Raw genomic sequence first — 15,573 nt, forward strand, 5'->3', positions numbered from 1 at the left:
CCATGCTCCACACCAAGCATAGTCGAATCAAGCTATCACCAATGGAGGTTTCTTTGTCTTAGTTTCGGTTAGGGAAGAAGAAAAATAAAAGATGATACATTTTCTTTTGTTTTGTTTTTAACTTAATTTACTTAATTACCATTTTCACATTTTAAAACTTTCATAATTTCATTAAAACCATGTCCATAAATATCCACTATCCGTTAAATTGGTCTAATTACCATCCAAGTCCTTTAGTTTTAAAGTTTCATAGCTTTTTGACCCTTTTAACTAGTAGAACTCTACTTTTACACTTTTTACGATTTAGCCATTTTTACTTAATTAAGCATGCAAACATCGAAATTTCTTAACGAAATTTTTGTACGGCCTTTCTAACATATCGTAAACATCAAAATAATAAAATAATAATTTTCTCATCGAATTTGTGGTCCCAAAACTACTGTTTCGATTTCATTGAAAACGGGCTGTTACATTTTATTTATTTAGTTTATTTTTAAATTTTAGAAAAATTATGAAAATTCCCAAAATCCTTCACACGTTGCTTTATTTCCTCTCACGTTAATTTTTAGTTTTTTTTTTCCAATAGGAGATTTTGCCTTTTGACTTGTTTTCTTTTTTCTGTATCTTTTGTTGTTTAAGTTTTTCTTTCTTTTTTATTTCAACAACGTTGTTGAATTCCATTTAAGGAGGTTCATTGTGTGTGTGTAAGTTAATATTTTATTTAAATTAATTTATTGATGTAATATTATAAATTTAGATTTAGAAAGTACTGCATTGGAGTTATATCTTTATGCTTTCAGCGGTATTTCAATTCTGAAACAGCATTTGATATATGTGATAGAATTATCAACAATTGGCTTACGTCTCATAATGCTTGTTATTTATTATAGGTGTGAATTTTAAAATATTCAATTTAATTTTATCAATTTCGTAAATAAAATAAATCAATAATGATAATAAGAAAAAATTAAATTTAGATAAGCAACCACCTACTTTCCACCTAAGCCAAACAAAAGATTTGCTATTAATTAATAATTGTATCGAAAATATTTAATTCCTAATGCCTCGAAAAATTAAATATATAAATAGGTTTACATAAATTAAAATTAAATAATAACTTATCCTATTTATTAATGTCATTCTCGAATATATATACAACTATTTGATTTTGTTTTCTTTATCTGATTTAGTCATTTTAAAATTAGTATAATAACAAATTTAATTCTTAATATTTTCATTTTATGTTATTTTGGTTTTAATGTTAAAATTTTAACCATCAAAATTTATAAATTATATAATTTTATTTTATTCTAAAAAAATTAAAAAATATATAAAAATAAAAATTCAAAAAATAATTTTAAACTATAATTTTTTATTTGTCACCATCCTTCTAGTCTTTCTTCTCACCTTCTTCATTAGAAAATGGAAACTTTTTGCATTCTTCAGTCTGTTTTTAATTCTCTTAACCTCTTTTAAAGAAAGAAAGAAACAAAAGAAGTCATCTTCTTCAAAGCTTCCTACTTTAAAAAAGCTGGACCTTTTTACTTGCCTCAATTCGCTGACTTCATTCAGATCTTGTTGGTAACAATTTTTATAAAGAAATTTTTGCTTGGTTCAACAATTTGACAACTTCTTTATAGCAACAACCTTTTTAAGTCCACAACTGATTTAGGTTCTTTGCAAAATCTTCATCAATATCATAAATTAAAAATAGAATAGTTAAATTACACCGCAGGTTATTATAAGATAGTGTCTTTTTTTGGTCAATTTAGTCACTCTAATTGAGATAATTGCTTAAATTAGTCGCTCCTATTAAAAACCACTAATAGACATGACATTTTTTATTTTTGACTAAAGGTAGAGATCTCTCTATAATTAGTCTAAAACACTTTCTTTCTTTCTTTTTTATTTACAACATAAGAATCGCAAATTCTCATCATCACCCAACAGCCATCATAAGAACTACCAATCCTCATCACCACCCATTCCTTACTCTCTCATCTCTATCTCTCCTCACTTTTCCACCGCTGCACCATAAGAACCCCCTTACATAATAAACTCAGCTAATACTGGAGTTAGAGATAGAGAAAAAAAAAAAAAGCATACCAAATGTTGCAAATAAAAATGTGGAGTCCCATCAACAACATTAAGTTTTCTATTAACAATGGTGGAATTCATTCCATCACCAATCATCGTAACATTCCATTTATTCTTCTCAACTTTAACATTTTCTTTATAAACTCCCTTCTTCACATATATCACTGTTCTTTTTTACTTGCTTCTCAGGCACTGCTTTAATGTCTTCCATTATAGTTTTAAACTTACCCCCCATCTTTCGCCACTATTGTATCAACACCCTTTCACAATGCGACTGTCATTGATGTCCCTCTCCACCTTCAAAGTTCATTAAACATCGTCGTCTCAAGTTAAACGTTGTTTCTATTGGTAATGCATAGTGGGTAATCCCACATTATTTGAGAAAAGGCTTCTAAGAGTGTTTAAATATAACTTTGCCTCTTATTTTTATTTAGTAATTAGGGCTAAATGCTCAACATGTGTGTTATTGCTTGGCTTGTGTTTGTGTCTCTTTCTTTCTTTTTAATTATTTTTAGAATATTTTTAGTTATGGAAAATCCGTTTCTGACTGTTGTGGAAAATCTATTTCAAAAATATATTTTTAACTATTGTAGAAAATATATAATATATTTTATGTTACTGTGTATTTACCATTTTGCCCTTAAGAAAATCCTATAAATATACCATTCTCCTCATTTTACACAACAAGGAAAACAACAATATTTTCTCCTCATTTCAGAAAATAAATTTTTAACTGTTGTAGAATATACGAAAATATATTTTCTATTATTGTGTATTTACCATTTTTCCCCTTATTAAGAAAATCCTATAAATAGCATACCATTCTCCTCATTTTACACACCAAGGAAAACAACAATTTTTTCTCTCACAACTCACCTGTTCCATTTCAATTTTTCCAATTTCTTTTTTAGAACAGAAATACTAATTGTGTTCCACCTTCCTTATTCGGGTGTACGAATATTGAAGTACTGTGTTAACCTTGGGGATGACGTCCACTACAGGATTACGCCGATCAAGGCGGATTTGCTTCTATGGCAATGATTTTCCACGACACAGTGATTATTTATTTGTTTATACTCATTTATTTCCTGTCAGTGCTAACGATTTCGTTTTGTAGTAGTATATTTCCGATAATTTCAACCTTTGAAATTCACGTGAAAATGGCGAGGCTGTTGCTTGTTAGCTCAAAAGAATATTTCAGATGGCTATCAACATCATTGCCATTAATATTGAACTCTTCAAACCCATCGAGGCAGGTTTGGTGGTAAGTCACAGCGGAGGTCAACCATGTTCTGAGATTGCCAATGGAATCCATTGAGGATGATAACGAGCTATTGAGATTATCAATGGCTAAACCAAGAAGCTGACGGTAATTCTACATTACTAAATTCGTCGAGGATACGATACCTATATTCATTTCTTAAATTCATTGGTGCATCACCCATGTTGGATGGGTGATAACAAGCTAATTTTGTGTGTTTAATGTACTTATTTTTTGTCAAATTTTGAATAGAATGCTACGAATCTTGTGATTTCTTGTTTAAATTTTATCAAGACGCAGTTGGAATGCCGAAGTTCAAAAAACAAGCAAATTGGGCTAAATTGGAACAAAAAGTAAGAAAATGGGCGAAATTGAAAAGTTGCAGAATCGGTGGCTAATAAAATTATCAGATTTTGATTTTATCAAATCCTATAATTAGAAAAATATATAATATTTGTTGGTTGTTAAATATAATTTATGAGGAAATCATGCTAAATTAGCTTTTGAGATGGGTATAAAAAGCCTTGTAATTGTGGTTTGAGAATAGACAGACTTAAGACTTGACACTTGAATTCAAAACAATTTTTCCTTTCTTACCTCTCTAGCTTGTTAAGCATTATGCCATTTCCTTTTTTTTCCCTTATTTTGGTGCAATTGCTCTTTAAGTCCCCTCCCTTTTTCACCTATCATCATTACATTAAAATTCATTCTCATAATCCAACAAAGCATGTTTAATCTCATGCTCAACTAATCCCTATTTAGCTTTAGACCAGTCATCGTTCCGATCAAGAATCATTAGAAATGAATTTGCACTAAAACCTTATAACACAGTATTCATTATCTCTCCAGAATATGGGATAATCACATTCATCCCTCAAAGTTAATCCAGTTTCAGTTCAAAGTGCACGTTGGGAGGGAGTTGTTTTGGCATACAGTTGGGAAAGCAAGTCAGTCGTCTGCCATATTTGAGTTCCCGTGAACAAATTGGCGTGTCTAATTGGAAAAAGCTACTTGGATTCCGTCAAGGGAGATAGAGATCGAATTTAAACGACCCACTCGGTTGAGGTCGTTAATTCAAGTTGGGCTCTTCTAGATCGCAAGGCTACCGAAACATTAAATTGCGGACGTGTTACGTGGTTAGATGTAAGAGTTGGTTTGCAAGTCGTATCGGAACCAATTACACAAAGAAGAGGTGGCGGTTGAGATGTTCTTGACTGCTATAATCAGCTTATCGTTTAGAAGGCGTTTAGAAGGAAAATCTACTTTCAATGATCGATTCGAGTTCGAAGTGTACCAAGACTAAGGCTAAGAATTTGTATATTTGATTTACCAATTTAATTTCAATTATTTAATTTTATTTTACAATTGTTGTTCTATTACTATTTTATTCTATTACTTTTTTTTATCCCCTTTTATTTATTTGTTTCAGTTCAGCACGAGTGGTGGGCACAACAACTGCCACAACTTTGGAATTTGGTCATGTAAAAACGTTGTTAGGAGTCTTAGTCCCTATGAGATCGACCCTACTTCTCTATACTACTTTTTAATTCAATTAGAGCGTAGAAAATTTATATTTGGTGGTATCAACAACCATTAGTGGGTGTTGGGTGGTGATGAGAATTTTTTGTTCTTATATTGCAAATAAAAGTGTTTCGGACTAATTATAGAAATGTCTCTAGCTTTAGTCAAAAGTCATGTTAGTAATCTGGTAGTTGATTGATGGAATTTTTAACGGTGGTGACCAAGTCAAGTAATCATCTTAATTAAAGTGACAATTTAAAAAAAATTAGAGTGACCAAAATAAAAACAACACTATTTTAGACTCGCTTAGAATGTAATTTACCCATAAAAAAGAAATGTTACAACGGCTCAATACAAGATTACAAAAATATGAGCCTAATGCATTTACGGGGAAATTGCTTTGTGGATAGTCACTTTACAAGTCGACTAGGTTAAAAAATGATTATTTCAAATAAAATATTTTAAACATTATTTCTCAAACAAATTTTTAAATATACATATATCAGACCTGTTAATTGATCTTTATATTTGTTTTATAACATAATAAATTATTACGAAAGTAGCAACTAAAAAAATTAGTACTCATATACTTGGAGTGTTATAAATTCTAATTTAGTAATAAAATGCATCCTAAATGACTAAAAGAAAATGGATTTTCCCACCCGATGATGATACAGCAGCTGCAGTTCACGAACATAAACTAGACAAAAGATTTTAACCAAAAGGGGAAAAAACACTAAACAAAAGAACTACTACTTATCAACTTGGTTACCAGCCGCAGCCTATCTTTTTCAAATATCAGCTGGATAAGAAGTGAAACACGAAATTTACATCAGCTTTGCTCAACTAATAGACATCAAGTAGCTAACCATTTGAATATGAATGATCTCTCGGTAGGATAAAAGAATATCAACAAAAAGTCAGAAAAAGAAAAAAAAAAAATAGGAACCATACCATATTTCTACCTTTCTTTTCATGACTTGATAATCGGATGGATATAGGCTAGTGTTCGGAACTCTTTTTAGAAACTCAATCTTTTCTTTCATGCTGCCCCATAATTCATGTCAATACTTTGGTACCTTGCTCTGGAACATCATCTGATGATAGGAGAAAGTTCCATCTTCAAACTGCCATCAATTGTTTGCTTCACATAAGTTGATTGTTCCTGGGAATCAAAAACTCAAGCAAGCAAAACTGTTGAGAATTCCAGGGGGATTGATAGACAGGTGGACATTTTGCATTTCATCAACAAGACTATTAATATGCCTCATAGAACCAAAGAAGAGAAAAAAGAATTTCGAGAATTAATCTGTCACTCCTATTCAGTCTGAAAGCATCGCTTCCAACTCAGGTTCATCAGAGATGACTGCACCATAATCAGAACCTGTTACATTAGACAGGTGCTTCTCTTTTGACCCGCTTTCGTCCTCCTCATCCTCATCCTCATCCAGATCAGGCCATTCTGGCACATCATTATCATCATAATCATTCTGATCATCACTGACCATAACATATTTTCTTGATGAATCATCCAATTTCCCATGTTTCTTGTGTCTTGAATCTGCCTTCACCTTTCCCATTGCCTCTGAATCTTCACATATACATGTGGATGGATTCTCATGAAACTCACCCCTTCCTGGCCTGACCTCCTTTGGTTCCCCCATAAAACCTTTCTGTAAAGTACGGATTCTAGAGGAAAATTCTTCCCATGTCATGTTGTTTCTGCTTAAGAACAAGTGATATAGTTTTTTAGCATTTGGACGAATTGTAGGTTTATGTCCAAAATATTTCCTGCAATAGAACAAACAAGGGAAATGTTAGCCAGCAGTTAATAGTTATGGAATGGAAGGATTCAAAGCAGGATGGCTTTACCTTCTTCCAGCTAAGATTCTAGCCATGTTACCATTGTTGTTGGTGACAAACACATCACTCTCATCACAAACAATAAAGTCAAGTGCAGCCATTCTAGAAGAGAACGACAAAAATGGCCCTAATTCTTCTTTGGTAGCAATGGTATCTTTTGAATAGAAGTTTGGAAAGAGTGCTTTCAGGGGTCTCAAAGTTTCCTCCCCTCCATAAACTTCACCAGATGCCACATAAATATGAACATCACTGCCATATCCTAGAGCTCTAAGCATCAGACCAACTTCCTCTGGGGCAAGCGGGCATCTTCCTTGCCTCCTTTCCTTATCCGGATTGTTTTTCTGCAACCAGAAAATGGTTGCCATAAAGCATATGCATTAGATCTGGGATTGGGGTGGAATGATGGGAGTAAAACAAATACAAATTGGAGAAATTTTAAGGACTGCAACTTCTGTTCTCAATATAGCAGTTACTTCAGAATTTTCTATGCAATGCTCTTAGTCTCTCCTGTTCTTTATAAAATCCTCTCAACTATACCTGGATCTTCTAGAATGTTTCCACATCATGGAAAGGAAAGACATGCGTTTTTTTTTCCACTTGGTAGTAGACAATGTTACTTTTAAACTGAAAATTGATGTTTGGTGATAACAGCGGAAACTTAGAAACTTGCTTTCCAATTCCAAGTTCTTGGCCAATAAAAACAAGATAAAACTATTAGAGTTGGACACTTAAGCCTTACATGTAAAGTCTTCCACCTCTTTTGTATAGCACCTAGTTCATTCTTTTCTTTTTCACCTCCACCATAATCACAGCCTGAGAATGCAAGCATATCAGGTTCAAACCTGTAACAAATTTGCTTGATTGCATCAATAATCTCGTATCTGTCCTTTAGTATTGAATGGAAAAGCCATTGCTTCAAAAGAAGCATGCATTGATTCACTGCTATTTATGCAATATCTATCATGGTGAATTTGGTTGATGGTCTACCTCTAAAAAGCACGAGATACAAAAAGACATTTCATCATAACATCAGATACTAGATCTTACACTAATGATCATGCTGCATTTACAAAGTGCAAAGAAATAGGAGGGCTGTGTACAGTTAGCTAAAAGTACATTCTTATATTTGTATCGTGCATGCAAGCTAAGCAGTTTTGAAACTTACGGAGTTCATGTATATAAAGTATAGGTGGCCGAGCACATAGCTATACACATAGATATGCAATAAGCGTGATAGATATACAGGACCAAAGAAAATTATACATGCCTCAAGTGCAAAGCAATATAATGCTTGCTCCTCATCCGCAATCGCTGAACAAGAATTTTACCCATTTCTAAAATAGGATTAGCGAACTGCAAAGCATGGTAGTTAACTCTGCATCTTAACTTCTGCAAACCTGTATCCAATCTATTTGCAAGTCTGTAATCAAACTTGTTGAGCTGAACTGCATTCTTCACATGATAACAAGATGTGCCATTAGTTAAACCATCAGATATTAACAGTTATAGGTTAGTGGCCTGGTTATTTGGTTCATACATAACTTAAAAGGCTGGACTAACCAGAATCATCTTCAGCTCAAATGCAAATTCAGGCATAACTGTTACTTGACAATATTATACACATAAAAATGTGTAAATTTTTCAAACACTAACATTACAAACGAATTAAACTCCCATTAGTGATGCTACCTGCCAGCCAGAGGTCTTAATACATATTCCCACCAGTGCATTAGATGGGTCAAGTCCAAAGGGATACATCAAGTGCAGGCTTCACTGATGTTATAAAAGAGATCAAAACAATAAATCACTTTTTTTTTACAATTCTCATTAGTGATTATGGTTCAAATAATTCACAGCATTCCATAACCTCATATCTAGACCTCAATTTCATTCAAAAACATCAAGTTCTAATAAAACAAATCATTTTAAACATGAAAACCTTATACCTCTTATTTACATAGCAGCAGCCTCAAATGAAGTTGGTAAACCATTTTAAACAATATATAACTTAAAGTTCCATTCAAAAACATCAACTTCTAATAAAACAAATCATTTTAAACATGAAAACCGTATACCTCTAATTTACATAGCAGCAGCCTGAAATGATGTTGGTAAACCATATACATAACTTAAAACAATGATGACATACAAAGGTTATGTTGAAAATATGCTATTTATTTACAATATCAAAATGAACAGAAGTTGACAAGAGTGGTACTTTACAATTTTTAAGGCCCTAATGAACAGTTTTTGTACTTGATAGATCAGCTTAGTTAGGTAAAGCTAGAACTTAAAGCACACAAAATCAGATCTAAGAGTACAATAAATTAGAGATTGTACTAATCTTGGTATAGACTGGTGAAAACAGTAACAATTATGTTGGAATATTGGCATGTGAAAGATGGAGCACAGACTCAATGATATATCAAAATGCTATCCAGGTACAGGAAAGTGGTAAATGAACCTCTATTTACGACTTACAACTTACAAGCATGCTTAAGCAACACATTTGACATTAATTTTTCTCTCTGAGGAAAAGAAGAAGATACAAGAGACAGGGCAGCTAATACAAACACAGGAGAAACACAAGTAAAGCAATCCAAAACCCTCATGTGACCAGTTAAGGACCATGCATACAAAATTGACTGAAAATACTTTAATAGGGAACTTACATGCCTTTTCAAAAGAACCGGCAGTACACGATTTAGATAACACCTTTCACTACACTTCCGTGGAACGCGCATGGTGTATGGAGTCCAAGTCCTCCCTCCCCTTTTAGGCAGCTGCTTTATGATTTTAACATCTTTTGACAAAAATGATATGAACTAATCAACATCAAAGATATCTGTGAAGTCACTGGACATGAAGAAGTAGAAACTGTCACTTGACATCTTAACAGTTCAATTCATCCAGAATTTTTCTCCATTTAGATACAGGTGGCTAAACAAATTTACAACTTAAATGATGAATATCTTCCATTCTATTACAAACCTGGCGTCCTTCCAAAATGATTTTTGGTCCAGCTTTGGAACAACAAGAGTAGCATTCAGAATTCGAGCAGCAACAACAGCATCCGTAATCTGCCACATGCATTGATAGTAAGCTTAACTACAAGAAAGCACCAATAGAGGGATAAAAAAAGCATGATTCATATCATTGTGGTCTTGAGAGTGGATAGTAAGCAGTAATAGGAAGCCCAAACTATAGTGTTTTGAAAGACCAATAGCTTTAAGCAGGAAGTATATCACTAAATATTCCACCGGTTTGAATCAGCAGAAAGCATGCCCTATGCTTGTTAGAGCTTTCCATTGAATCTAAACCCATTAAATTATTTTCTGTTTGTGGCTGAAAATTTTTCTGTTAAACAGTATTTGTTGCCAATGGGACAAAAGCAGCCACTTCATTATTCAATTTCAATCCGTTTTACATGCTAAGTTGCAATTTAAATAGAATAGTACATAACTCCACACTGACCAATCATGGTTTATGACATCAAACAAGGCTGAAATTTTCCACAAAACGTCATTCCAACAGATAAAAGAACAGTACTCAAAAGTAGCTACCACACTTACTCCGGTTCTTTGTTGGTTCAAGCCTCCACTAGTGGCAATAGCCAGGTATCGAGTGGGATGTGTAATAGCTTCAGCTTCTGCAGTACAATCAACGAATTAATGCTTTTTTTACTGCATAAGGTATCCATGCAATTTCATAATTGTCCGAAGCAGTTTAAGAAACCCTAAATCATCTCAATTCTTTCATCATTATCATAGATTTGATGTTTCCCAAATCCATTTACATAAAACCTTAAGTCACGAATAAAAATGTACAATTTTTTATTTGTAAAAAAGTACAACTAATCAGTAAAATTGGAGAAGACAATGATTATACGAACTCGCAAATCTGGCGCTGGAATTACTGCATCCATAAAAGAATTTAGCATTTTTCGAACTCCATAGATCACGATCTAATTTTCCTCCGGTACTCTGATTTTCAAAAACAATATTGCAAATTAATCAATCGTTAGTTTCCAATGGAACCTAAAACGAAACGCGTAATCATACTAAATTTGCAAATAATAATACAAGTAAAGAAGGAGCCCTAACTGGAATCTTGAAAACAGAATTCCTATCTGAAACGGAATCCTTAACGACTGTATTAAACTACACGAAGCAAGAGGGATTAAATGATACGTATACAAAATCACATATAAATTTAAATAAAAAAATCATGGCGAAAGAGAGAGGGAGAGAGCAAATACAGAGGTCTGGTGGTGGCGAAGGTGAAAGTGTTCCGATTCGTCAGGAGAAGGAAAGAGAAAGGAAAGGAAAGGAAAGAGAAGTAGAAGAGTGCCGGAGATGGCGGATACAACCTGAACTAGAGAGCGGAGGCGGTGGTAATGAAGTTTGCGCCGCCGAGGCAAGGCCATCGTAGCGGCGCTCCACTCTTTATCCAAACAAAAAACTAAAAAGTAGAGAGAGAGCAAGTGAAAGATATCTGTGCACTATAACTCCAACATTGCTTGAATTGAATTGAATCTTAGCAGTAGAGGCTATGCGATAGGGCGTGAGAATAAGGATAAGAGTAGTTGCATCATGAGATCCAATGAAGAAGACGAATAAAAGAAACAAAAACCGCGTGGAAGAGTGTGCTGGCGAGCTAGCTTTTCTATCAGTTTCAGTTCCCCGCCTTTTTTTATTTCATGGCTAGTAAAGTATTCTTTCCAAGGTTAAATCAGCATTTTAGCTAGTTATAAGGGGGAAATAGTAAGTCTTAATCGAATTGAACTTTTTTTTAATAATTAAATTTTGGTTAATTCAATTGATTAATTAAAATTTATATTTTTTATTTTTTTATTAAATTAAGTATAAAACATAAAAAAATACATTGAAAGTGTTTATTTGTCTTAAAAATTAACCGAATTAACCAAAATTTTAAGTTTTGAAAACTATATAATTAAAAACATTACGTAAGTCTTAAAATTAACATATAATTAAAATGTAATAGCCTTTAATATTCTTCATTTACATCCATTTCTTCTCTCCAAAAGATCTCGTGAAGCATTATACCTACAAATATGTACAAAAATGAGTATATAATAGAAATATATGCATTTGAAAAAAATCAAATAATATAAACAAAGGAATTGATTGTAAGTTAACAAGAATAAGATAGGAAGCATACCATTTTACTCATAAAACTCATGAATTTAGGGTAGGCTCTAATGCATTCCAAGAAAAGTCTAAATATTGAAATGATTAAATAAATTAATGTAGAAGTGATATGGTAAAAAAATCGAAACTATTAAATTAAAAATAAATATATCATTTTCAATATTGTGAAGCTCTTGGATTTGTTCTTCAATCTTCTTGATGTCTTCTTTTGATGATGATTTTCGTATCCAATCTTGAGTACACACAAGAGCTTGTACAACTTTAGGAGTTAAAGAACTCCCAAATTGATCAAGCACATGCCACTGGTGTTAAATGCAAACTCTAAAGCAATTGTAGAAACCGATATAGCTAACACATCTCTATCCATATTTGAAAGAGTGGAAAATCTAGGGCTATTCACTTTCCAACACAATAAAATATCAAAATCTTTAACAAAATTCTCATTAGCCTCAACTAGATATTTATCCAATTCAGACGTTTTGTCCTCACCACCATTTTCTAACTCACACTTTTTATACAAAACTTGCATATGCCTTTTCATTTTTTGTTGTGGTTTCCCGAGAGAAACATGTGTTGCCACACTCGATTGGCTACAAGCATTATGAAATGGAGGCTTTTACTCATCAAACAATTCATACTAAACTTCCTTCAACTTTTGCATCATTTCATAAGCTTTTCAGCATTAAACATTCCACTAACTACAAATTCAAGATACTTCAAATTTTGTCTAGGATCTAAAACACAAGCAACAAATACAAGCAATTTCATCTTATCAATATCACCCCAATACTTATCATACTTATCTTTCATCTTCATGGTCATAATTTTGGAAAAATCTCGGTTTAAAAACGGTCTTCTTGCACAACGATAAATTAAAATTTTGAAAACCAACTCAGTTTGTGATATTTATAACAATAAACATTAACCGATTACGTAATTGTGTTTTTAAATTAACAGATCCTTGATGTTTTCCGGCTTTCAACCAAACGATCTTCTCCGCAATTATTATACCATGAACTACTTCGAGTGTGGGCTCGAACCAATTGAACCAAAATAAAGAACTAGAAAAAGTTTTCTTTTGGGGGTGAAAACGAAAATTCTCTCTTCTTAATAGAAATTGGTAAAATTGTTATTCTGGAAAAATATATTTAAAAGTTGAGAATAAATTCTCTCTATTCTTCAGCGTAATAACAATTTCTCAAAAGTTGTGTTAATAGCTCTACTGGTGCCATCTATTTATAGGAAGAGAAGGTAGAACCCTTGTAGAGTTGTAGAGGTTTATTTTAAATGGAAAAACATCCTACTTAGAGTAGGAGAGGGGTGAACGACTCACCCTTGTATTTTTACTAAGGTTGTTGTCCCTTCATGTTATATGAGGGGTTTTTGGCCTCTCTCACATCGGGTCCAATTATGAGTACTTATTGGGCCTTTTTAACCCAGTACTCTGTAATGTGATCCAACCTGATTTAGTTTTATCCCAGTTAAATTTTGAAAAATTTACCCCTGGTAAATTTTTGACGATTTTACCCCTAATAAAATTTTGAGAAAATTCGTTCAATATGTCACAACTCAACATGTTCATTATGATCAAATGATTTATTTTCATTTTCGAACTTCAAAACAGCCCAAAAACATAAACTCATTCTTGCATCATTTTTTAAGCAATCCAATATAGGATTGCAAATTTCTATTTTTATTTTAATTTTCATTTTTGGAAACCTATATTCATTTCCAAATGATTCCATTTCTCTATTTCAGAGAAAATCATAATCGTTCCTAAATGTTTTTAATTTCTCTTTTTCTATTCATTTTGTTCATTTCTATTCAAACACACAATTCATTTATGATTTCAACGAGCTAGTAGAGGGACTGATTAGATATATACAGTTGAGGCTCAAATGATTTATAATTAAGTTATGGCTTTTCGCCTATTAATTATAGACTCATTTAGTCACGAAGTTATTTCACTATAGTATCATGACTGAACTCTTCCCAACAACATACCATTACGAAAGCAACTACTTAGTACTCATCCAATGACCTTGTCATAAGTGTGTTACACTCATAGGATATCCTTAATCTCTTTGGGATAATATTCGTTCTCTCAATATAATCTTATTTTATCTCATGGTAACCATTACATCTTCCTTCATGAAAAGTCAATCACTATCAAATAGTGATCAAGTCATTCATCACAAAGATGGATGACCCGTGACCATGTTTACTTTTCATCAACCATGCAATGCCAATGAGAGGATATCATTTACTTATGTTTTTGGGTATGAATCCCATTGTTGTGTATGACGCTACATACTATAGAAGCCGTACACCCAACGTAGCAGCTTTCGGATCTTTATCTATTTGAACTCAGACTTTTACTTACATCAAAGTGTACGAGTCACGCATACATAGTCCGCCATTTACTTAGGATTTAGGTATGCCACACTATGAACATCACAAGTGAATAAATCCATAAATTGATTTAGGATCTATTCTACTTGGGTCCTGTCTAATGTACTGTCAGTCTAGTCAATCACATCTATTTCTCTATTTTTTGGGAGTCATCCATTCTGATGCCCAAGATAAAACATCTCCCCAATTAGACTTGATAGAACATATTAGTCTTTCAACTGATTTGCTCATTTTCAATTACATTAAGGACATGTTTAGATTTATCTACTAATACAAGTTGTCTTTCTGTACTACGATCTAACCACGTAATACCGCTTAGTATTAGCTAAATATTAGACAACCAATGAGCAACATTTGCTTCCATTTTGTTTTGCGTGCAAAAATCATGTGAGGAAAATTATACAAAGTATATTAATGTAACCAATGTATTTTTTTATTAACCAATCTATTTGAACAAATTACAAGTGTGTATTGACGAAAATACTACACTTAGGATACCAGATCCAACAGTCTCCCATTTGCCCTAGTGAAGTAGATGAGTCATGTTTCACATTTTTGTGCCCCTCCATATGTTTCCCAAAGACCTCTCTAGCTATAAGAATCTTGGCTAAACAAATCTCTGGGGTTTTGTCCTCATATGTGATTTTTGGCTATGTTTACAATTCCGTCAAGCACTACTGTCTCCCTTATGTGTTTTTATCCTTATGTGGTTTAGATGGGTTTAGCTATATCCACACTGTTACAGTGTCATAGTTTTTTCCATACCTCATATTCGGCCCTCCATAGTGAAGTTAGCAGTGTAAGCTTATTTGACACTTATTCACACTACGGACCTGCCGTTTAGGACAAAACCACAATCCAATGTTGATTTCTTTGAATCCTGAAGTTAGAATTAGTATATTTGATAAGATTAAGATCTCATCTGTAGTACACAAGCATATAATCCCTCATTCTCCGTAAATACTTAAGTATATGCTTAACTGTTTGCCAGTGTCTTTATGAGTGAGTATTCGATCAAGTCGAGTCAAATCAAGTAAAAAAAATTTGAGTTAGTTGAGTTAACGAATCCTATTTTGGCAACCAAACTCAATTTGAATTTTTTTAATTGAGTCGAGTCAAGTCGAGTTAATGAATCCTATTATTTATACTCAATGTTGCATTTACATAGATCAATTATTTAACTACGTAAACAATATAATGGTTTTACCTTTTAACTTAATGAGTAAACATTTATCAAAACGACGTGGT

At 32.8% G+C, this 15,573-nt stretch overlaps 1 pseudogene; it reads right to left on the reverse strand.

Moving 5' to 3' along the window:
- Positions 1-5,446: 5,446 nt before the first annotated feature.
- LOC105793844 (O-fucosyltransferase 16-like) lies at positions 5,447-11,448 on the reverse strand (annotated as a pseudogene).
- Between the last annotated feature and the right edge of the window lie 4,125 nt (positions 11,449-15,573).

Source organism: Gossypium raimondii, chromosome 3, assembly GCF_025698545.1.
Source record: "Gossypium raimondii isolate GPD5lz chromosome 3, ASM2569854v1, whole genome shotgun sequence".
NCBI classification, from domain to species: Eukaryota; Viridiplantae; Streptophyta; class Magnoliopsida; order Malvales; family Malvaceae; genus Gossypium; species Gossypium raimondii.